Source organism: Rhinatrema bivittatum, chromosome 1, assembly GCF_901001135.1.
Source record: "Rhinatrema bivittatum chromosome 1, aRhiBiv1.1, whole genome shotgun sequence".
Lineage (NCBI taxonomy): Eukaryota > Metazoa > Chordata > Amphibia > Gymnophiona > Rhinatrematidae > Rhinatrema > Rhinatrema bivittatum.
This window is the reverse complement of record NC_042615.1, coordinates 184,117,882-184,142,951: the sequence shown is the minus strand read 5'-3', so window position 1 is coordinate 184,142,951 and position 25,070 is coordinate 184,117,882. Positions and strand designations below refer to the sequence as shown.

Sequence of the window (25,070 nt, the reverse complement as noted above, 5' to 3'; positions counted from 1 at the left end):
ACACACACACATATATATATATATATATATATATATAAGCATGTAAGAAAGAAAACAGAATGTTTCTGCATACAAAGTTTCCTTTATTATATTCACAACATACTGTGGGTACTTTATTCAGTTTGAGTTAACTTATCGTACTCTTTTTTTTTTTTTTTTTTACTATTTTTTGATTCGATCATGTATTACAAGAAACATGTTTCTCTTATAAGGAAGTTGAAAGGGAATGGGTCAGAGAAAATTCTTTTTCACTCAACGCAAAATTAAACTCTGGAATTCATTGCCAGAGGATGTGGTTAAGGCAGCTAGTATAGCTGGGTTTAAAAAAGGTTTGGATAAGTTCCTGGAGGAGAAGTCCATAAATTGCTGTTAATCATTAGAGAATAGCCACTGCTTGTTGCCGGCATTTGTAGCATGGGATCTATTTATTATTTGGGTACTTGCCAGGCACTTGTGACTTGGACTGGCCACTGTTGGCATCAGGATGCTGGGCTTGATGGACCCTTGGTCTGACCCAGGATGGCATATCTTATGTTCATATGAGAATCGTGCCTTTTCACAGAATGGCTACCTTGTTTAAAAAAATTCCAGTCTTGAAATGATTTCTCAAATACTGAAAACTAAAGAGTGGTAGCTTGCAAGTGCCAATCTCCAAGTACAGAAAAAAATACATTTTGTAAATATATATACCCCAGCACTGGATGCCCCAGCATTCTTTCAAAGTTTTACAAGTCTTTTTTCCTCTTCAGAAGATGTATTTATTTATTTATTTGAAGAAATTTTTATGCCAATATTAGTGGGGACATCATATCGATTTATATCATAACTAAAGAGTGGAAAATACAATGAACAGGTATTGGGGAGAGGGCTCACATATGAACAAGTAAGATAAAGATTAGAGAAGAACAAGAAGACGGGCTACTCAGGAGACGAACGAGAGCCATTAAACAACAACACAATAGAGTGGCAGTTGTGCCTAGAACTGTGTATAAGGTTTAGTCAGTACTAATAATGGTGGGGGGAGGGGGCCGGGGGGAGGTTAAGGGGGGAGGCGTTATTGGAGTAAAGATGATAAAAATCACTGATGGAAGGAGGGTGAGCTATTAGACTCATGGTAAATCATTCCTTCTGCACAGAGAGACCATACAATTTTCTCCTTTTTTGATTAAACATATATTAGAATAAATTATTTATTGGCATCTGCAAAGATTATGCCTTCTGTAGCTCAGGCAGAGATCTATAGTATTGTAATATCTGATCATACTGGATTCTCTAACATTAAGTCTTCCTGATCCAATTTGGCACTTTAACCCTAGGCTTCTGAAAGATCCTGATCTGGTAGATCAAGTTAACAAGGTGATTCTGGAATATGTTTTTAATGACTCACATGAGGTTTCTCCGGCCACTAAATGTGATACTTTAAAGCAACTGTTAGACATTTTAATGCTGAAAAGAAGCTAGAACTGCACAACTTGGGAAGAAAAATCAAACAAAGAGAATCAACACATCAACAGGAATGATAACAGTGTAAACTTCAGAAGCTGAACTATAAATATAATACCATTTGTAGACAACAAGCAGGCAAATCAATTTACTTACAGCCAGCTAGATATTATTTAGAAAGTAATAGTTATAAGTGGTCGCTTAGCACAATATTTAAAAGTGAGGAGAAAGAGAAATCAAGCTACACAATAAGGGGTCAATTTTAAAAGGAGCACGCGCACGACCATGTGTGCCCAGTTCCCGGCGTGCGCATAAGGAAGCACCAATATTATAACATGCACGCACCAGCCCACGCATGTTATAAAATCTCATGGCTGTGTACCCATGCATGCCAGATTTTAAAATCTGTACGCACATGTGCAGGCAGCACGCGTAGTGGGAGCTGAATTTTTTAATATTACATGCAGCATCGCAATAGGGCCTCCCCCAGTTTGCTCCAATTAAAGAGTCCCTGTCCCAGGAGACTTACAACATAAGGCAAAGGGCTTGCCCAATATCACAGCGAGTGGCAGAAACAAGTTTTGAATCTGGGTCCTGTGGTTCCTAGCAGTGGCGTAGCCACGGGTGGGCCTGGGTGGGCAGGTGCCCACCCAACTTAGACCCAGGCCCACCCAACTGGCACCGGAACTGCAAGGCTGTCGCGGGATCCCATCCCCGCGACAGCGAACAAGAGAACCCACGCCTCGCGCGCCATCACGGCGCACATGGGGAAGCGCTACTGCGGCCGTATGGCCAACCGGTCTTCCTGTTCGGGGGGGGGGGAGCGGAAGCGCCGCGCGCAGCTTCCGCTTCCTCCCCCCAATGCAGGAAGATCAGCTACCTCTCCTGCTGCCACCCGTTCTGCTATCTTCGGACCAAACGGCCTGCCGAACTTCCTGTTTGGGGGGAGCGGAAGCGCCGCGCGCAGCTTCCGCTTCCTCCCACCCAATGCAGGAAGATCAGCTGCCTCTCCTGCTGCCACCCGTTCTCCTGCTATCTTCGGGCCCGCCGAACTTCCTGTTTGGGGGAGCGGAAGCGCCGCGCACAGCTTCCGCTTTCTCCCCCAGAGCAGGAAGATCAGCTGCCTCTCCTGCTGCCACCGGCCTCCTGCTATCTTCGGGCGTCGGGCCGTACTGCCCGCCGATCTTCCTGCTTGGGGGGGGGGGGAGGGGGGAAGCGGACGTTGTGCGCTGCGCTTCCGCTCCCCCCCCCCCCCCCCGACAGGAAGATCGGCGGGCAGTACGGCCCGACGCCCGAAGATAGCAGGAGGCCGGTGGCAGCAGGAGAGGCAGCTGATCTTCCTGCTCTGGGGGAGAAAGCGGAAGCTGTGCACGTGCTTGAATGTGTATGTGTGGATGAGAATGGGAGTGTGTGTGGGTGAAAACTGGAGCCTGGGTGTGTATGTGGGTGAGAATGGAAGCTTGAATATGTGGGTGAATGGGAGCTCGAATGTGTGTATGTGTGGTTGAGAATGGGAGCCTGGGTTTGTGGGTGGGTGAGAATGGGAGCTTGAATGTGTGTATATATGGGTGAGAATGAGAGCCTGGGTTTGTGTGGGTGGGTGAGAATGGGTGCTTGAATGTGTGTATGTGTGGGTGAGAATAGGACCTTAAATGTGTATATGTATGGATGAGAATGGGAGCTTGAATATGTGTGGGTGAGACTGGGAGCATGGGTTTGTGGGTGAGAATGGGAGTCAGGGTTTATGTGTGTGGGTGAGAATGGGTGCCTGGATGTGCGTCTGTGTGTGCATAAGAATATAAGCCTGGGGAGGGGTGAGAAAGTGAGAACTTGTATGTGTGTCTGCAGAGAATGTGAGCTTGGGGGGGGGGGGGGAGGGGGAGAGCATATGAGAGTGAGAGCTTGAGTGTGTGAGAGGGAGTCTGTGAGAGAAAGTGTGTGTGTGTGTGTGTGTGTGTATGTGTGTGTGTGTGTGTGGAAGGGAAGAAGACAGTAATAGAAGAAAGACACTGAAAAGGAATTAGGAAATGAGCTATAAGGGAAAAAATGGGAAAAAGAGACCAGGACCAACTGATTAGAAAAATACAAAGATCAGACAACAAAGGTAAAAATATATATCTATATTTTGAGATGTTAGCAATTTAAATATAAGCAACACAACCGCTCTCTCAAAATTTATGGACAGGTAGGAGCCGTGTATAAAATCGTAATAATAAGAAGGCTAAAGTACCACAAATCACCGTGAATTATGTTTGTATCATTAAGTAAACCTCATACTTAGGCGTAGATGTGAATGCTATGCTGCATAATTTGGCATTATTTATCAGTAAAAAAACAACTAGTAGACCTGCATGCCTACAGTCCACCCATGTTAACCTTGTGCCCACCCAAAAAATCAATTCTGGCTACGCCACTGGTTCCTAGTCCTTTATTCTAGGCACTAGGCTATCCATTCTCGAGGTACCTAAAGCTTTCAACAAAATAGATCCTTACTATCATTTTCATGGACATAACTTCACCTGGAGCAATACAGCTGCCTCGGTGAAATTTTTTGATGCAAGCAGACTTAGATTTTGAAGAATGCAAAGATCCTCAGCACCTAAATCATGCAGTACTGACAAATACTTACTGGTGACATGTCTGTCACTGACCTTCTCTTGCTTTATGTTCTGTCTTAGACCAAAAGGTAAGCTACAGCTTTATTAGACTGAAGACTGTTAAAACACAATAAGAAGATAACATTTCCTGATTTTGCTTCCTTGAGTTGCAATATCCTGAACCTCAGCTCCATCAGTGGTTATACTTATTGATTTTTACATTTATTTTAAAAACTATTAAAAAAAAAAAACAAACCTCTCTGCATTCTGTGGTATTTTATGTATAGATTATTTTATTACAAGGCATCTATAGTGAAGTTGTCTAAAAAAAAGTTTCATAAAATCAAGGGAGATAAGGGAAAACTATGGTCTAGTACACATAGCAAATAACAGAATCTCACTATAAATTCTGCAACTAATTAAATACAGATCATAATGGATAAAACCCTATCAATAATTCTGCTATTACTCCTATTGAGTAGTTTGGGACATGTTATTTGTCCTTGTGGTACAAACATCAAAGGAACCACAACAAGGAATTATAGCTCAGTCCTGTCTTTTTTACACAAAGTATATTACAAATGAGAGCAGTGAAGAGGATATGGGAATATATGTAAGCAGTTGAGGGTTGCAAAGACCAAACTAAGAAAAAAAAAAAAAACAGAAAGAGAAGCAAGGGAAGCTGAAGGACAAGGAAAGAGAAGAGCATCACATAGACCTGAGCAAGCAAAGTCAGCCTTCAGGCAAGAAACCAGTTCTCAATTTCATGAAAGTCAAGCCAAGCACAAGCCTAGCCACAAAAGCATTCCCAGCAAACTGGATAGTAAAAATAGTCTGACACAGAAAGGTCAAAGAGCATTAGTTCCTCTTTTAACCACTAGCAGTGAGGGGACCTGTTTAGCAAAGGAAGAAAGGAGCAGCCTGCAGGAGAAAAGGCAGGGAAGGCAAAGTGCAATTCCATCCTGCTGGCAGAGAAGAGACAGAAGAAAATTACCAGCCAGTAAGCTTAGGGAAGGGAAACATGAAAATGGGATTGGTTAGGAGAGAAAAACTAAAGAGAAGGGGAAAAATACATGATAAAGAGAAGATAAATGTGATGTAAGAATAAAGAAGGTAAACGCTAGGAAGGAGGAGATGTAGGCATAAAGGGGTAGATTTTCAAAGACGCGGTGACGCTTGCAGTGTTATAAAATATACTTGCGTGCATGTGCGGGAGGGTCTCAACTCCAATTAAGGAGCAGACTGGAAGGGAACTTCCCTATCCCCCTACCTACTCTTCCTCCCTTTTCCCCTCTCCTCCCTGACCCCTACCTCCCCCAACTATTTGAAGTTTTATTTTTGTTTTAAATCTTACTTCCTTTTCGGAGATCACGTAAGTTCCACGCGCCAGCAGCCAGCAGCAGGCGTGCGCTTCCCTGGGACAGGACCTAACGGCCGCTATCCCGGCCGGCCCGCCCCTTTCACAGACCCCGGCACTTCTGCGCATACCAGGAGATATGCGCATGGCTAGGCCATTTCGAAAATGCGCTTGGCATGCACACGGCCCGGCCACACCCGTATCTCCTGGTATTTGCGCATGCCGGTCTTTAAAAATGTACCCAAAAGAGAATGTGATAAAGGAACAATATGAAAGGAGAAATAAATACACTTCACATAGAGAATGATTAGTTAAAAAGAGGATGAAGAAAAGCTACAGTGAAGGAAAGAGAATAAGAGAAGCTTGAAGGAAAAAGAACTGGGGAGAAATAGAAAAAAGCTAACAAGGTCATTTATCATTTTGTGTTAGTTACTGCATGTGTGTTAATATGCAAATCTCAAATTTGCTATGCAAGTAGGTTTTAACACTGGAAATAGCTACACCTTTTTTCGTGTGTTGTGCCTGCATTACTGGCTGAAAAGGATTTTATTGCAATTGGTGAGAGAGAAAGAAAAAGAGAGAGAGAGAGAGAAAAAGAGTGAGAGAAAGAGTGAGAGAGAGGGAGCCTGGGCCTCTGTAGAGGCTCACATATAAGTTAACTATTTATATCACTGTAAGAGGGGGTACTAGTAACTTGGGGTGAGGTTTTGGAGGTGGGGTAGGTTTTATGGGGCAGTTTTACATGCACAGTCAGAGGTGTGAACAGCACAGTAGACATCAGTGAAGATTTTCTGTCATTTAGAGTGACGAAAGGTAAAAGAAGAGTAGATTTGTACAATGTATTCTCTATCAAGCTGATGCAAAATATATCTACCAAGATTATTTTTTGACTTAATAAATATGATCATGTTTCTCTTGTGCTTCATTCCTTATACTGGCTTCCTATGTCCTACTGTATAATATTTAACATTTTTTGTTTAACATTCTGTGCCCTTCATTCCGATATTCCATTATATTTCTCCAAAATTCTGATTCCCTACACCTCATCACGTTCCCTACATTCTTCTCAACAAGGTCGTATGCATATTCCCCCTCCCTCAGCCATTCAATTAAATTGTACTAGAGAATCTTCCTTCTCTTACCAAGCTACACTTTTAGCACACTCTCTACAGCAGATTCCCGAGGCAGCTTACAGTAAAAGACATACACAGTTACATCATAAAAAATTACTTCAAAAAACAAGAAAAGGAAATACAACTTTAGTAAAAAGACATAAGAGGAAAAGATCTGTGCACATTGGAGTTGACTGCTTTATTTCATAGTTCTTAATGCAGGCAACCAGAGATATGCTTAAAGATGCTCTAGCCAATTAGAGTCTGCTTGGCTTGAAAGATTTCTCTTAGGTAGGCGACATGTCCTTATAAACAGGATTTTATTAAACATGTTCATCTTGAATCAAAAATGCTTGCCTATAGAAAAAAGTTCACACAGCTTTTTAAGTCTGAATTTCTCTTAATGAGTCTGAAAGGGAGTTCCATAGTCTCATTCCAACCACTAAGGAGGCTCGATTTCTAGTTATATCAAGCCTAGCTGTTTTTATACTGGGCACTTCCAGTTCTAAGTGCCAGTCAGGCCTCAGGTGGCAAAAGAAGAGCACAGGGCCCAAGGTGTTACCACTTGCATGCTCCTACTGCCAGCCTGATTAACATAGAAGGAGGAAAATCAAGGGTTATGTTAAAGAGGCTGATGAATGGGGATATGGAGAGATGGTATTGTGTGAAAGAGGAGAAGGAATTATTAGGAATTATTAGGAAGGGAATGGTTAATAGAACGGAAAATGTCATAATGCCTCTATATCGCTCCATGGTGAGACCGCACCTTGAATACTGTGTACAATTCTGGTCGCCACATCTCAAAAAAGATATAGTTGCGATGGAGAAGGTACAGAGAAGGGCAACCAAAATGATAAAGGGGATGGAACATCTCCCCTATAAGGATAGGCTGAAGAGATTAGGGCTGTTCAGCTTGGAGAAGAGGCGGCTGAGGGGGGATATGATAGAGGTCTTTAAGATCATGAGAGGTCTTGAACGAGTAGATGTGACTCGGTTATTTTCACTTTCGAATAATAGAAGGACTAGGGGGCATTCCATGAAGTTAGCAAGTAGCACATTTAAGACTAATCGGAGAAAATTATTTTTCACTCAATGCACAATAAAGCTCTGGAATTTGTTGCCAGAGGATGTGGTTAGTGCAGTTACTGTAGCTGGGTTCAAAAAAGGTTTGGATAAGTTCTTGGAGGAGATGTCCATTAATGGCTATTAATCAATTTTACTTAGGGAATAGCCACTGCTATTAATTGCATCAGTAGCATGGGATCTTCTTAGTGTTTGGGTAATTGCCAGGTTCCTGTGGCCTGGTTTTGGCCTCTGTTGGAAACAGGATGCTGGGCTTGATGGACCCTTGGTCTGACCCAGCATGGCAATTTGTTATGTTCTTATGTTTTTTGTTCTTATGTGTGTGTGGATGGGGGCAAATGAAAAGGGATCTGGTGGAGGCATGAGGAAAGAGATGGAGGGGGAACTGAGGGTGGGAGTGGGAAAACAAAGGGAGAGGGGGGACTAGAGTGGGGAGGAGGAAGGGGATAGAGAAGATGAATTTGTGAGGCCTGAAGCCAGGGGAGGGACATCGCCATCTCTCCTCTCCAGATCCCCCTAAGATTCAGAAACTCTCTCCTTTCCTCTTTCCTTTTCCCCTCACCTCATCCCCAATCTTCTCTCCTTTCCCTTCCCCTCCACATCCCTGAGCCTCCTACTTTCTGCTCTCCCATCCTTGAGATCTCATCTTCCTCTCCTGCCCTACATATCAATACCTGAAATCTCCCAACCACAGCACTCCTAAAAGAACAAAATATATTATACAGATACAAAGTGAGGCTGGAAAACTACATTATGCAAAATAAGCTTACATATTTAATATTAAGAAATTATTACAATTCACGTGAATGCACTACAGAATTTAAGAAACTTTGCCAAGAATCTATCCCTAAGCTACTGCAAGGGCTGCAATCATAACGATCAGTAGTGCCATAGCTGGCAACAGTGATCCCGTCTTATGAAAAACACACTGGTACAGTGATAAAAATGTAGAGAAATTTTACTCTCTTCCTAGAAACCGTTTTCCTCAAAGACTGCCAAAATAGCATTTAAAACAAATTTGTAAGTAATTTCATTTTATTGATATTTTCCTTCCCTTCTTATCTTCTTTACCCCTGCCATTAGTATAAGGTGAAAAGGATACATTTTAAAAGGGGGGCGCGCACATGGACGGGCCGATTTTATAACTTGCGCGCGTCGGGGTTTAAAAATTAGCCCTGTTAATGAGCAGCCGGTCCAAGCAGAAGCAGCTCTAGAACTGGACCTTTCCCAGAATTTAGATCACCAGGGGGGAAGAAAGGCAAGATGTATTGCAAAAAAAAAAAAAAGACTTGTATATGTTTTTAGGAAAACATTTTTTAGTTTGAGCAGCAGTACCAGCCACAAAAATTATACAATTCAATTGACAGTTAACGTAAGATCTTCCTTTCTCACTCAAAAAGTGGTATAGAAATTTTTTTTTAATCTACCGCTACTCCCACTCTAAGCAACCTGGAATACCGCTCTGCTGATCCTTCGCAGAACTGCATGCAGGCACTGCACCAGTACCTGTGAAGCACAAATCACAGCACGGAACAAACAAACAAGCAGGAAAATGTAATGGCCCGAGGCAGGGTCGGATTTAGGGTTTTGCCACCCCTAGGCATTTTTGGTCCTCTCACCTTCCCACCTCCTGTAAGGGGGCTGTTACGGGGGGTAGCAGAAGGCCGCTCTCTACTGATTGAAATTCAGCAGAGGGCCGGAAGGCGGCAAATCTTAGCCAGCCCACTGCCCCGAAATGTTTGTTGTCCCAGGGATGGGTGCCTATTGACAAATCCAGGGCTGGCCAGAGATACAAAGGTTCCTCCAGAATAATGCTGAGGCATAGCCTTGGAGCAGGGTGGGGCAGCAAACCCAAAATTAATCTTGAATTTGAATAAACACAATCCATTGCTCAAACGTTTCTCAGACAAAAAAAAAAAGGACGATTTCTTAGATTATTATACACCACACAAGGCCAAAGCACATTCACATTTTTTTTAAGCCTTTCTTGTTAGTAAAAAAAGTGCCTTGAACGTAGGAGTGCTCAGCTTCTGAAGGCTGCAATTTTCTCCTTCTTTCACACTTCCTCGAGATCATTTAAGTTTGATTCATTTCCCATCAGTCAGCTCTATCTGTAAGGCCCAGAGGAACTGATAACTAACTTCATAAGAAAATACAAAGTGAGAAATAGCAATCCCAGTAGCTCATCATCAGCATTTCTATCATGACATGATCACTAAAGAAAGTGAAAAGAGAATGTATGTGCTACTGTCAGTGCTATTAATAATATTACCTTTTGAGGGGAGGAGAGGGAACAGTTTCCTCCTCCTCCTTTAGACTTCATCTAATCGATCAGAACTGGGAACCAGCATTCCCGAGCCTTTATTCACAGCTACCCGGGTTATTTATTTTACATCCCTCTCTCTCACTTAAGGTCAGCCACAGCAGCAAACGTTCTCAGCCAAGGGTCAAACCACCAAACTCTGCTCTGAGCATGCAATCGTGGCTGCTGTTGCCTGATAGCCAAGGCTTCCCTCCCTTCGCGACTGCGAATGCTGCCTCTGCAGGATCTCCAGCCAGCCTTGGGAACAGAGGCTTGGTATGGGAAGAATAACCTATTTCAATAAAAGCTTTTGCTTTAAGAATTAAACCCATATCCAAGATAGGAAAACCAATTTATTATTCCCCAACAGTTGAGTTTACAAATTACCCAATAACGTCTGTAAAATCCTAGATAACCGAGATCTGAATAACAGCATTTTATATGGATATATTACGGTATCTGTACACTAAAGTTTAGCATACATGCTAGGGACATTTAGCATGTACAAAACATAGCATATTATGCATGAAGACCCTACCATGCACACTAAACCAGTCTGAAAAGACATGAGCATGTGCATGCTGAAATTACTATGTACATGCATGTAAATGGAGGAACAGAAGATGTAAATGAGGTTTTAGTAGGTACTTGCTAAATACGCTGGTACGCTCTCTTCCATGTGCTATTCTTAGATCTTCACTAAAGGCATTATTCCCAGTAATACATTTTTAGCATACATACTACTTCAAGGGCTCAGCTAACAGAATGTTTTGGGGGATACTAAGGAAGTTAATTGGAGTAGATGTATGGGAGATATGGGGTACAAGACAGAGGAGAGACAGAGAGGAGGAGACCAGAGGAGAGACAGCAACACATGGGCACTTCCAAAAATGTCCACATTTATTTAGATAAGAAAATGTATTTTCAAACCAAGGTTCACCAATGATAACTATTTTTCAAACATTGTTGTATACTGCACAACGTATAAAGCACAATGCTGTAACTAATGCAAATAAAGTCCTAGCTCACAAGTTCCAATTGAATGACATGATTGTGTAGAAACACTGTACTGCAAGTATTCTGTGTCCTGCATGGTCTCAGATGGTACAAATTGTCTGCAAGACAGGCACTGCAGCAGAAATGAGGCTTCAGTAACTCAGCTGTAAGTCCCTCATAGAAGGCATCAGATTGGAACTAAGAGAGATGCTCATGAGTCAGCCTCTTCTCACCCAAATTTGGACGTCCCTCTCCAGCCTTCACACCTCTAGTCAGGGCCGGAGGAACCACTAGGCGAGCTAGGCCTGTGCCTAGAGCGCAGAGACTTAGGGAGCGCCGTGGCAGGCAGCAGAATTTTGAAAGGGCAAAAAGTGCTCTTTCAAAATTCTGCCAGCCTCCGACTCGCCTAGGTGGAGACCAAGCACCAAGACTTAGGGGGCGCCGTGGCAGGCAGCCAGCTCCCGACTCTCCCTGCCTCTCCCCGAGTGCCACCCTCCCGACACCCCCTAGTGGTCCAGCGGAGGTCCCAGGAGCGATCTGCCGCTCCCGGGGCCTCGGCTGCCACTAAGCAAAATGGCGCCGGTGGCCTTCAGCCCCTACCATGTGACAGGGCTACTGGTGCCATTGGTTGGCCCCTGTCACATGGTAGGGGCTGAAGGTCACCGGCGCCATTTTGCTTTCTGTGAGTGTGTATGTATGTGAGAAAGGAATCTGCCAGTTTAAAAAAATGAAATATGATAATACATATACCTCAACTTTTGAAAAGTTGGATGAAAGATGAAATTACTGAATTTTAAGCATCCCTCTTCTGGAAAATAAAATTTAACTTAAAGCAAAAAAAATTAAAGTATTTAAAATGTTCATCTCAGCAAAATCACAAATTTAAGATACTGATGCCAGGTGAGGTTTGGTTTGTTTGTTTTTTTGAAGCATAATTTAAGCATGAAGACTAGAATAGAATCTGAAATGGTTTTGCTTTTTTTTTTTTTTTTTTTAAGCCTTTAGAAAATGTATATTTTTAAATGACTAAGACTGGAATCTTCCCATTTAAAAGGGAAGCCGACTAAGGATGTCTTTCTGTTCCATATCTCCCACATGAATAATCATACGACTTATTGTTTGAAGAAAGACACTTGCTTTATTGCCTGAAAGTTTATTGTCAGGGGGCATGTCGGGGATGTGCCGGGAGTGACGTGGCATTTCGGGGGCGTGTCGCGAGTGACGCGGCATTTCGGGGGCGGTGCCGCGGGCGTGGTTTTGGCCCGGGGGCGTTCCGGGGGCGTGGCCGTAGCCTCAGGACCAGCCCCCGGATTGGAACATGGAGCGAGGCAGCCGGCCCGGCGCGCGCAAAGTTAGGGGGGGGGGTTAGATAGGGCCGGGGGGGTGGGTTAGGAAGGGGAAGGGAAGGTGCGGAGGGGTGGAAGGAAAGTTCCCTCCGAGGCCGCTCCGATTTCGGAGCGGCCTCGGAGGGAATGGAGGCAGGCTGCGAGGCTCAGCGCGCGCAGGCTGCCGATTTTGGGCAGCTCGGCACACGCCGACCCTGGATTTTAATGGATACGCGCGGCTACACGTGTATCTATTAAAATCCCGCATACTCTTGTTCGCGCCTGGTGCGCGAACAAAAGTACGCGTGTGCGCAGATTTATAAAATCTGCCCCACTGTGAATTGCTTGCCTGTTTTGTCATCAGAATGAATGTTTTTCCACAAACCCTGATGCAAGCACAGAGATACAAAAGACCATCTATGTCGCATGTTCATTTCTACTTCTTAGGACTTTAACCATGGTTACAGTTATGAACATTTTATACAAACGACTGTTTGGTTTGTTTGCTTTAACCTTTTTTGGTTTGTTAGGTTCTTTTTTCGTTGTCACATTTTACATGTTTAACACTAGATTCATTCACTAATATCACCTGCTATGATAATTATGGTACAATTTATACAATCAATCTCCGCTCTTGTGAGGTCAAAAATATATTCAATCTATCAAACAATTATCTATACCCCACTTATGAACAAAATTAATGGCGTTGGATGAGGAAGGTTTCATACATCTTCTGTAACATGCCTCCTGTGCCTTGTACACAGAATGCTATGTATTGTAATCATGAACCAACCTCCTTCCTACCCTTGATTTTTTAAATTTTTTTGTGAAAAATTTTTGTGAAAAGTTCTATGTATTGTGCACTTTAAAAATCAGCTTGTAGCTCAATCTTCCATATGAAATAAGATGACCTGATGGTGAGGAGAAGGAACAGAGACTCCCCTGATGAAGAAAGTTTGTTTTGTCGAAACATGGCCATGTCAGGAGGAATTAACAATCCAAGTTGATCGGGAACTTGTTGTAAAATAACGTTATATATAGAGGCATGAAAGTGGCGTATGATAAATAGATGCTGATAGCATTTAACGTTTAAGTTTCAAGTGAAGATTGAGTTGTAAGCCGATTTTTAAAGTGCACAATATACATAACTTTTCACAAAACGTTTTCACAAAAAAATTAAAAAATCAAGGGTAGGAAGGAGGTTGGTTCATGATTACAATACATAGCATTCTGTGTACAAGGCCGAGGAGCCATGTTACAGAAGATGTATGAAACCTTCCTCATCCTACGCCATTAATTTTGTTCATAAATGGGGTATAGAGAATTGTTTGATAGAATGATAATTATGGTAACATATGCCATAACCATGAAATAGTAATCCTTCAGAATTTAGCTCTGGAGATATCATTTGTCTTTCTTAATATTTCTGATTTTACCATCACATGTTTGATATATCATAGAATGTCGCCATATCATTATCTATAATGGTTAACTGTATACATAATAGTATTAATCCTCTGCTCTGTGTCCATAAGCTAGACCTATAGTTAATGAAACCTTTTACTCCTGATATCTCTCTTTCTTACTCATTTATACTTTGTTTCTACCAAACCCTCACTAGTAACCACTCAAACCCAAACCCACGATTTAGCCCACAGTTTTATTTAAGAATGCGTAATCCCTCTCGTGACAAGCTGCAACCATCAATTTTTTGCTGGTGCCAGGCAATATCATAACCAGATATTCCAGGTAGTCATTGAGATAACTTCAATTTCAGTGAATCATACTAGACTCCCATCCCATAATAATGCCTCATGTTTGCATTTGTGGGAAGAGTGGTTTATTATTATTAAAATGATTATTTTGGATATTCAGTCCTCACAGCCAATTTCCCATCCTAACCATGTTTCAACTCTTGTGTATTTCTCTTGTCAAGGGGATATAAAATTCAAGCTACTTTCCCAGTTGATTGCACTGGAAAATGTACCCCTGTGTATGCTTATTTACCTATTTCTGCTTTCCCCAGCACAAGAAGATATACAAGTCCCATCATAAATGACAAACCTTAGAAGAACTCCCCTCCCTGGATTTCTCTGATACAGTCAGAATGCCTTACAATATACATCTATTACTGTTGAGGAATGCCACAGATTAATGGGTTACGCATGGTTCCCATTTTCCAACATACATGCTTTTGGCTGTCTCTCTACTGCTGCCCTGCATTTACAAGCCTTAGTAGAAACCCTTAAGAATGCTACCCAAGATCATCTCTGTGCTCTAGTACATCAATTTGCAGAAACTCATTGTTATGCCATGGATAATCATATAGGGTACACTTAAAAAAATGCGGCAAATCTATATATATACACGTGTATCACGCTCATCACAATCTCAAAAATAAAAAGTGATATATATTCCCATATAACCTTTACTACTTTTTATACAAAGAAGATTAATATAAAAACTATTTTAATTAATACAATACACATAAAAAAGCCAGAAATAATTCACAATTCTCAATTTTCCAAATAACAATAAAATCATCACACACAATTATTCATACCACTAAGAACCTAAATTTAACAAAATTTCCCAATTTTCTCCCAACATGTTTCGCTACGCAGAGCTTCTTCAGGGGAATCCACTCAATTGCAATTCACAATTAAATCGAAGTTCCTGTGCTCTCAAAGGACAATACTCTTTTATACTTCTTTTCTCGCAAGCGCTTAACCACGTCTTTTCTCTCAAACGCTTATCCATTTCTTCAGATAGCAGTCAAATACGTGTATCCTTTAAATCTCAAATCCCAATCATTTTTACTTATATACCTCAATGGAAAACAGCCTTCTTTACAACCTCACAAACAATTCACATCTAAGGGAAGTCAATAATTCATATCAAAAGCCAAAAAACTCAAACCCTTCAATGAGGAGTTCGTCGATCAAACCGATACCACCATATTCTCTGAAGAAGCTCTGCATAGCGAAACATGTTGGGAGAGAATTGGGAAATTGTTCTAAATTTTGTTAAATTTAGGTTCTTAGTGATGTAAATGATTGTATGTGTGTGATGATTTTATTGTTATTTGGAAAATTGAGAATTGTGATTTGTTCTTGACTTTTTAACATGTTTTGTATTCATTAATAAAATATTTATTATATTAATCTTCTTTGTATAAATAATAGTAAAGATTATATAGAAATATATCTCTTTTTATTTTTGAGATGGATAATCATATGGCATTATATTTAATCCTGACAGAAAAAGGTGGTGTTTGCCAAGTACTAAATGATGAACTCGGTGCCCAGTGTTGAGCAGAGATTTCTTGTTCATACCCCACAGATACTAAATAGGACTAAATGGTTAATTGAACATTATAATCTCCCACCAGGATGGGTCAAATAAGATGATTAGGCTATTAGCATGTATATATGGTGGGAATAAATTAAGGCATGGGGAAAGAAAATACTGATTTATGTTTGCATTAGCCTTGCTATTATACTTGGAATTATTTTGAAATGTATTGTGAAAGGTATTATGACTCGAGTGCTTACCCTTACTCTGCATAAGATGGAAGTACATATGAACAACATATGAACAACTATTACTAGTGATTACTCTGCTCCAAGATCTGGCGGATGGGAAATTATTTTAAGCAGTTAGCTAGCTTGTGTGAAGAACATTTTACTGCGATAGAAAGCATAGAAATCACTGGTATTATTAGTGTAATTATTTGATATAAAGCCTATAAGTTCAGATAATAAATATGCTATTTTTCTTAGCCTGCTTGTAACAAAAAACAAGAGAAGAGATCAGATATATTAAAGTGCAGTTACTCAGGAGGCTAACTGTGCAGCTATCAGATGAAAACAGGGCAGTAGCCACTTGGCCACACCTAACTGCTTGCAGATGTGATAAGAACAGACAGTTGGGGCCTCAAGAACACATGGGAGTAGCCCAGAGAGGAAACTAGAGCAGGAATGGCCTCTGCTATTACTGGCATCAGTAGCATGGGATCTTCTTGGTGTTTGGGTACTTGCCAGTTCTTGAGGCCTGGTTTGGCCTCTGTTGGAAACAGGATGCTGGGCTTGATGGACCCTTGATCTGACCCAGCATGGCAGAAAAATAATAAAATAAAATAATAAATCAGTTTGCTCAATAAAAATTTCAATTGAAAAAAAAAGAACAACAAAAACTTCTCCAAAATCATTTTTATTTCTTGGCAACCACAGTCCCCACTTCAAGTGGACACAAGGCAAATTAGCACCCTATCTCAATCCCCTCAGGCAGGGGTAAAAGCCCTCCTGAGCTGGGAGCAGGTCAAACACAAACCTAACCCTCTCAAAAGGCAAAAACTCTCCTCTTCTTGTTACACAGGACAGTCTTTCGTCCAGATTTGTGAATGTACCGGCAGGTAGGGCAGAATCCTACCTTTCTAGAATAGGCTGTGGGGCCTGCATTTAGAGAAACTCCACTCTTTCCAAACACCAAAAGCTACAACCAATCACACACTGCACATGTTCAACCCAAGTTATAAAAAGGGAGCTTTATTTATTTATTTATTTTTATTTATTTAAAAACATTTGTTAGCCACACACTACGATGATCATAGCTGCTCACAGCACTACATCCATAATTCAAACACTTGACAGCCGGCATACAAGGATAAAACTTAACCAATCCCAGTACCTAAGGTGAAGAAAAATCTTAGGGATGGTCCAAAAATGCTAAAAACTCTCCCTCCCTAGAGATGGATAAAAAGGGAAAATTATTAGTAAGGGAACGTAGTACTGCTTACAAATAGAAAAAGTTACCAAAGACTAAAATTCATACCCAGGATTTTCCAATTCCAAAGCGCAAACAAAACAATCAATATCTCCTATTTCTTAAACAAGCTTAAAATATTTTAATGACTGGGCCCCAAACCTCAAATTCCAGTCTATAAAAAAGACTTGATTAGATTGGTCTACCACTGAAAATTGCAAATCTTTCATTGAAAGAAAATCATGTTCATAAGTTTTATAACTGGCGTAATACATACAATGGGTGCTTCACTAAGAAATCCCACCCAACTTTCCTGCCAAACTTTCATTCCACTAACATTTCAGGTGGATTAAAAAGGAGAGCCATCATCAGCAATAAATTACAAAATTCTACCCATACTGGCCAAATAATTGAGATCAACGTACTCCGGTGTTAATGTAAGAGGGTGAATATCCCAAACAATGCTACAAGCAACATGGGGCAATAGAAAGGAGCCAGCTCTAAAAAGGAATTAATGAATATTCATATGAAAAACAGCCCCAGAGAGGAGCTCTCCTGAACTTTATGTATATAACATGCTTTCTCTTATCTTAATCTTCATTTTCTCCCTATGCCTTTGCTCCTGTAATCTTGCTTCGCCCTACCTCATCTATCATTATTTTCTATTACTTGCTTCAAATAGTTCCTTGTTCATATAGTTATAGTTTACTGTTCCTTGTTATTATATAGTTTGAGTTACTGTTCCATGTAAAGGCTTTGCCTAAAAGTTCTAAGTTATTTGTAAACCGATACGATGTGCAAACGGATGTCGGTATATAAAAAAAAAAAAATCATAAATAAATAAAATACAAGGAAAGGAGTCAGGTATTTATTCAGCTGGAACCTGAGGGCCAAAATTTCAAAAAGAAGGTAAGTCAGAAACTCCCCAGTAACCACATGCGCCTTGGAATACAAAGAAGGTTTGGTAAGAAACCTATTAGCTCAGTGATCTACAGGAGATGCTGTCTATGGACATTATTTCCAAGAACCTGTCAGCTGCAGTGCTAAGAACCTCATGCTTGTTTGTTAAATACTTACAAGGTTGCTGAACGTGGAGCAAGAGACTGCCTATTTTTAGCCAGGCTAAAAGCTCAAATCATTGCCATTAATGTGAAATAAAAATTCTGTGCTAATGAGGCTGAAATCGTTTCCTGCTGAACCAAGAAAGGACAGCTGTTTGAATTTTATTACAGATGTGTATGTTATAGGTAAAACCTATTTTACTTCTCTTTCTTTGTTAACCCGCCTTGGTTGAATTTCTTATTCAAAAAGGCGGGTAATAAGTCCAAATAAATAAGCAAATAAGCAAGGAAGCTAAACATCACATTTGAAGCTTTAATTTTTCCATTTTTCCCTGAAAAGGGGACTCGGTTATAGGCAGACATTCTGCATAAACACATTTGCTTTTAATTTAAAGTGACAATGTCATATGTAATCTGTGCAGACACTTCAATTTCAAGTTTCGTGCCAGATGTTGTCATAACGCAGAAGATCCACTCAACCATGCTGTATTACAATTTATGTCTGGAATTCCTTTTAAACCTGGTTTTAAACAAAACCTTTGTTAGATGGATTAGCAGACTTACAATCAAGCAAAAGCCCAAGTACTTGCTAATGGTATGCAACCAAACATTTGATCAGCATGGAACAACCTGCAAAAATTAACCATTACTACATCATCTATTTATTCAACTCTTATTGGGCCTTTGGTGAAAATGATTAGCTTTCTTCAAAGAACTGCCATCCTTGACTGGTTAATACCAGGGTGAAATTCCCAACTGAAAGGTCGGTCAAACAGTTAAGGGGGAAGGTTTTGAATAGACTGGGTAGCTGCAAAAGATACAGATGCTTTTAGCGTGACCGTTTTATGCTAACCAGGTAATTTGTCTTTGAAAATTAGCATAAAGTACTCGTGCTACAAGCTATCTGTGCAGATGGTCAAGCACTAACACTTCTAAAAACAGCTCTTATGCACGCTATTTTTCTACCTCAAAGAATGCCTCTTCAGACAGCGGGCGGCAGGTGTCAGACCGGTCAACCTAGGCTCATTTATCGTTTTAACTCGGCTAGATTGCTTTAAAAATCGTTTCCCTCATGTACTCTAAGCCAGACAGCTCCACTGCCAAATGAACATCAGTTAACAAAAACTATATAACAGTCACAAAATTATTTTATCCATATTTAGGGGCGGATTTTCAAAGGCGAAAACCCGCTCCTATACGCAAGCCCCAGGACACGCATATGTCCCAGGGCTTGAAAAAATGGGCGGGGCTGGGGTGTTCCGGGGCGGGGACGTGGCCAGAGGCCTCCGAAGGCCTGCTAGGCCGGGGAATCGCGCGCCGGCACTCGGCCAGCGCACGCAACCTATGCCTGCCCAGAGACAGGTGCAACTTAAAAAATAAAGGTAGGGGGGGATGGGTTAGATAGGGGAAGGGAGGGGAAGGTGCGGGGGGTGAAAGGAAAGTTCCCTCCGAGGCCGCTCCGATTTCAGAGCGGCCTCAGAGGGAATGGAGAAAGCCATCGGGCTCCCCCTTGCGCACGCCGACCCCGGATTTTATAACATGTGCGCGGTTGCACGCACATGTTATAAAATCGGGCATAGATTTGTGCGCGCTGGGTTGCGCGCACAAATCTACGCCCGCGCGTAGGTTAGAAAATCTGGCCCTTAGTGTCAGCTATAGCCCAAATTTTCAAAGCTAAAATTGCCAGCTTATGTGCGTTTGTAATGCCAGCACGCGCACATGAAATTTTGCGTAGCCAGTATACACGTATGTATACTCGCGTGCACAAACACGCATGCGTCAAAAAGGGGCGTGTTGGGGCGGACACTAGACATACACGCATTTGACGTATTTTTTAAGGGCCACGCGCTTATGAGATGGTATGTTCAGCCAAACTCACGTGAGTATATTTGCTTCTGCATGTATATTTATTTATTTATTTATTTCACATTTTTCTATACCGAGCTTCATGGTTGAATACCATATCAGATCGGTTTACATCGAACGAGGGATAGAAACTTGTAACCAAAAAACAGAACAATAAGTTATAATCAGAAAGAGAGCAAGAAAGTTACATTGAACAAGGACTATAAACTTGGAGGCTTTACAGCTTGGAAGTAAATAGAGTAAAAAAAGGCCCGAGCAGGGCCGTAACTTAAAACACAAAAGTCATAATGAGCTCAGTTCGAGCAAGATAGTTTAATTGCGGAGGTATTGGATAAGAGGCATCTCACGGAGAGGCATGGTTCCATGGCTCGTGAGTAGGATGGTAGATTATTGTGTGTCTGAAGGATCCGAGAAGGCTAGTCGGAACAGCCAAGTCTTAAGTTTTTTTTTAAAAGTTGGTAGGCATGGTTCCAACCTGAGTTCTGTGGGAAGGCTATTCCAAATGTTTGGACCTGCTAGAGAAAAGGCTCGGACCCTGGTCGAAACTAGGCGAATGGTTTTGGTTGGAGGGGATTGTAACTCTCCTTTGTGGATTTCTCTAATCGGTCTGTTGGATGTATGGAGTTTGAGGGGAAATTCAAGGTCAAGATGAAAATAGTTATGGATGGACTTGTGTATCAGGGTGAGAGATTTGTGAAGGACTCTGTGGTAGACTGGTAACCAGTGAAGGTTTCGGAGAGTGGGTGTAATATGATCTCTTCGGTTGGTACTGGTTAAGATTCTGGCAGCAGCATTCTGTATCATTTGAAGAGGTTTGGTGGTTGAGCTGGGTAGGCCAGTAAGAAGAGCGCTGCAATAATCTATTTTTGAAAAAATTTGGGATTGCAGAACAGTTCTAAAGTCGTGGAGATATAGGAGAGGTTTGAGTCTTCTCAACACCTGTAGCCTGTGGAAACAATCTTTGGTAGTCAAATTGATCATAGCCTTTAGATTAAGGCGGTTGTCTAGAATTACTCCCAGATCTCTTACTTGAGTGTGGGTGAGATGGAGATTGTGAGCGAATGCTAGCTTTCCGTTTTGCTCAGCTGTTTTCTGTTGGTTAGGCTCCTCGCTCTGGGTCACTGGATGCAGGAGCAAGGCAGAAGGTGGAAGGGAGTGTTTCTGGGACTTTCTGGTACAAACTGGGAAAGTGGCAGCTAATAGCACATGGCTAGCAGGTTTATAATGTGGGTTTGAAAGGACTAACGCCTGGAAAAAATGTTCATGTATGCACTGGTGATTTTAGTATAACAAAGGGAAGCTACAGGAACAGGAGGTGAGAAGTGTTGATCAACAGCTATTGAGGCGGATATTCATAATTTGTGCTTCAACATTATGATTACAATAGCTGCATAGGTACTCAGATCTATACGGCTCAGAAGAGAAAGATAGAGGAGAAGAAGAATGCAGAGGAGGAGCTACCCCTTACACAGAGTTTACAGGACTCGGACACAGTTTCTGGATCTGTCTGAGGAGGAAGTAATGCGCAGGTTCAGATTTAACACGGAAACCATACTGTACCTATGCCAACTGTTAGAGACTGAACTGAAACCTAACACCCAAAGGGACCATGCCTTTCCAGTACACGTCAAAGTCACTACCGGCCTGGCCTTTTTTTTTTTTACTACCGGCACCTTCCAAACCCCTCTAGGGATCAAATCTGGAATCACTCAATCTGCCACCTTAAGGTGTCTAGAGCCGGTCCTGGCTGCCTTGCTCAGGAAAACATAATACTTTCTCCTTCCCCTCCAGAAAACAGGAACACCACCAAATAATAACTGATTTTTATCAAATTGAACACCTCCCCTCAGTCTTGGGAGCTATTAATTGCACTCACATGCCCATAAGGTCATCAGGAGGAGATGAGGCCACATACCGCAACCACAACGGATTCCACTCCCTAAACATGCAAGTGGTCTGCAACGCCAAGGGCATCATCATGAATGTGGTGCCCTGCTTTCCAGGATCCACTCACAATGCCTACATTCTCTCACAATCAAGAATTCATGACCACTTCCAGCAAGGATGCATCACTGGGGGATGGCTTCTAGGTAGGAAGACGCCCACTACTTCTAACACATACCCATTTCCCTGCTTAAGTTTGTTACCACTGCAGGACTCCTCTAAACCAGCCCTGTGAGCTGTGCCACTCTGAAACCCAGAAGGTATATGTAACCCTGATTTTCAGTGTCTTCTCCTCCTACAGGTGACAGAGGCTATCCACTGACAACCTGGCTCATGATCCCCAGTGCCACCCCAGGAACTGCAGCCAAATGTCGTTGCAACAGGGCACGCCATAAGACCAGATCTGTCATAGAGAGAACCTTTGGCTTACTTAAAACACGCTTCTGCTGTCTTGACAGATCTGGAGGATGCCTTCTTTACAGCCCCTTTAAATTATGTGAGATCTTTCTAGCCTGCTGTAGGCTACATAACCTTGCACTAAACAGACACCTGCCTTCTTCAGAGGAGGGCCATCAAGAGAATGAGGAGGAGAAGGAGGAGGAGGAGGAGGCAGAGCATCTGACTCAGGATGAACTGCAGAAAATACATCACTTGAGTCAAAGGCAGGCTATACAACAAAGGAGCACTCTCATTGAAAGACATTTCAGAAAGGTGATAGTGCATTTATTTACAAAAAAGTGCAGCAGAATAAAGGATAACAAAGTAACGCATCCCTTCCTTGGCCGGCCTCTTTTTCTGGCTTCAGGAAACTTAGGCTGCCCCACCTTAGAGCTCCTGAGCAGAGAACTCCTGCCAGTGCTCACGCTACCCTAAGAGGGCAAAGGAACATGTGGCAGTTCAAGTTCATGGCTGCAGGAAGGTACAGTTGGAGGCAGCAGTGGCTGTGGTGGTGCTGGTGGTGGAAGCATGATAGGTGGTGCAGGTGGGGGGTGGTGCTTGCTGAGGTGCATTCCAGGGATAGCCTGGTACAGGCTGAGGTGCAGGTGGCTGGGGCACAGTGGGATCTTCAGCACGGGCAGGGCCATCCATGGGCACCATTAAAGGCCATGGACCCACTGGTGGCTGCAGCTGCAAAGGGGCCATCTGCTGCAGGATCTCCCTCCACACTGCAGTTTGCTCATCTGTTGCCCGGCAAAGGTCCAGTACCACCTGATGAATCCCCTGCCCTTCCTCCCTGATGGTATTACGGAGGCCTTGCGCTTCATCCCTGATGGTATCATGAGGGGGCCTCTGCTTCCTGCCTCACCACATCATACAGGCCTGAGATCACCTCCAAGAGGCTGCTGCTTTGCTGTATTAACAGCCTCTCAGCCTGACTGGCAACCATTTCAGGTTTGGGCTGGTTGGATGTACTGCTGTCCTGCAGGCAATCCTGTAGCAGATTAGCCAGTGTGTCTTCTTGCTCCTCTTCCTCCTCAGGCTATTGCAGTTCCTCCCGGGCTCCCGGTCCCTCCTCATCCGAGCTATCAGGGATTACCCGCAGACGCCGGTACCGCCTTTGGAGCTGTCTAGGTGCACGTCCTGGACACTCACCATCTGGCTCCTCTAGAAAAAGAAATAGGTAAATGTCAAACACTGGCATTCAGTATTTTCTGTACTTTGGTTCATATGCTCTGCATGCTCCACTAGATAGATCTAATTACTAGTCCTTTGGTACAGAGCTATAAATGGCCATAGCATTCAATATTGCCCCTACCCTGATTTACACTCCAGATGGGAGTCCCTGAGGCAGAAGGAGGGCTTAATCTAGGCTTCAGAGCACTTGGGTATTATGAATTTCTAAGGAGACAAAGCACTCTAAGTATCCTCTACATATTTGGGTCACAGTCTACCACTGACACAAAGACAAGGCCCTGTTTTTTGAAGAATAATGAAAGGGGAGAGAAGCAGAGAAAATCACAAAGACACCCCTAATGTAATTTCCACTGCTGGGACACAAGACACAGTCAGGGTGGATTTTTGGAGTCATTGTGTAGGACAGTTACTGTGGTGAGGGATGCATTCACTGCTAGCTGATCCCACCCCATACCATGGAGGCTAAACATTTGCACAACCCCTGCCTTGAGGAACATATGGCTAGGAGATAGAAAACCATTACATCCTAACTTGTTTAAATCTTGGGGCTCTGCTTGTACCTGCTCACACACTGTACACACTTATGCTTTAAACACACATCCTACTTTTGCAGGCTCTTTTGTAAGGGTGCCTTTTCCCTTAAGCTGTAGGTAAGCACAGTAAAAACACACAATAGATGTTACCTCTGACATTGGTATAGAAGATTTGGGGAACTTTGATGGAGAAACTGATAGAGGAGATAGCCCCAACAAAGAACATCCCTTATGCTCTTTAAGATACAGGCTATGCAACAACACATTAAATATTGTACTTTATTTTGCCATTTAAAAAAAACTGTATTATAGCTGACAGCACCCTTTCACATGATAAGTGAAATCAACTAAGCAGCAGTAGACAAAAGGTGTATGCTGTCTTCCTAGATGTATGTGTGGATCAGGCATTCCTGCAATGTTTTTAGAGCTTTAAAAAAAAACAACCTGTCCTGTGTGGTGAATAATGAGCTGACCACAAACTGCTTTGGCCTATACTGTGTACATATAGATAGGTAGAGATATTACCAATAATGGTTTGCATAGCATACATGAGCAAATTTACTATGCCACTATGTTTAATAAGGCTGTACTGTCTCGCTTATAAAGAAGTACCTCATGGATATCTGTACACATAGCCTACTTTTAGAATGCAAAAGACAATGCTCACCTTCCTGCCGAACATGTTGCATGGTGTCTAGCTCCCCAACTCTACCCACAGCTGCTTCAGATAAGGTGCTCAGCACCAGCTGCTCAGATGAGGTGAAGCTGATGTGGCTGCTTTGTCCCTCTTCAATCCTCTGGGCCTGCTTCTGCTTGACATGCCTCCTCAAGTCCCACCACTTGTGCATCAGATCCCCAATGCTACAGCTGTGGTGGAACACTAAGTTGATTGCATGCCTGATCCTCTTCCAGATCTGCTCCTTCCTGTAGGCACCCACCCTCTTGGACTGGGGACAGTACAGCAGATTCTGGTACCACATGATATACTCAACAAGCATGTCCACCTCAGCTGGTAGGAAGTTAGGCTTCCTAATCATCGCTCCATGTACCTG

General features: G+C 42.4%; 1 protein-coding gene across 2 annotated transcripts in view; it reads right to left on the bottom strand.

The window, feature by feature from the left end:
* The window catches only part of PPARGC1A (PPARG coactivator 1 alpha), a 1,526,193-nt gene that overhangs the window by 1,468,046 nt on the left and 33,077 nt on the right, over positions 1–25,070 (bottom strand). The gene's annotated exons all lie outside the window — the stretch shown is intronic.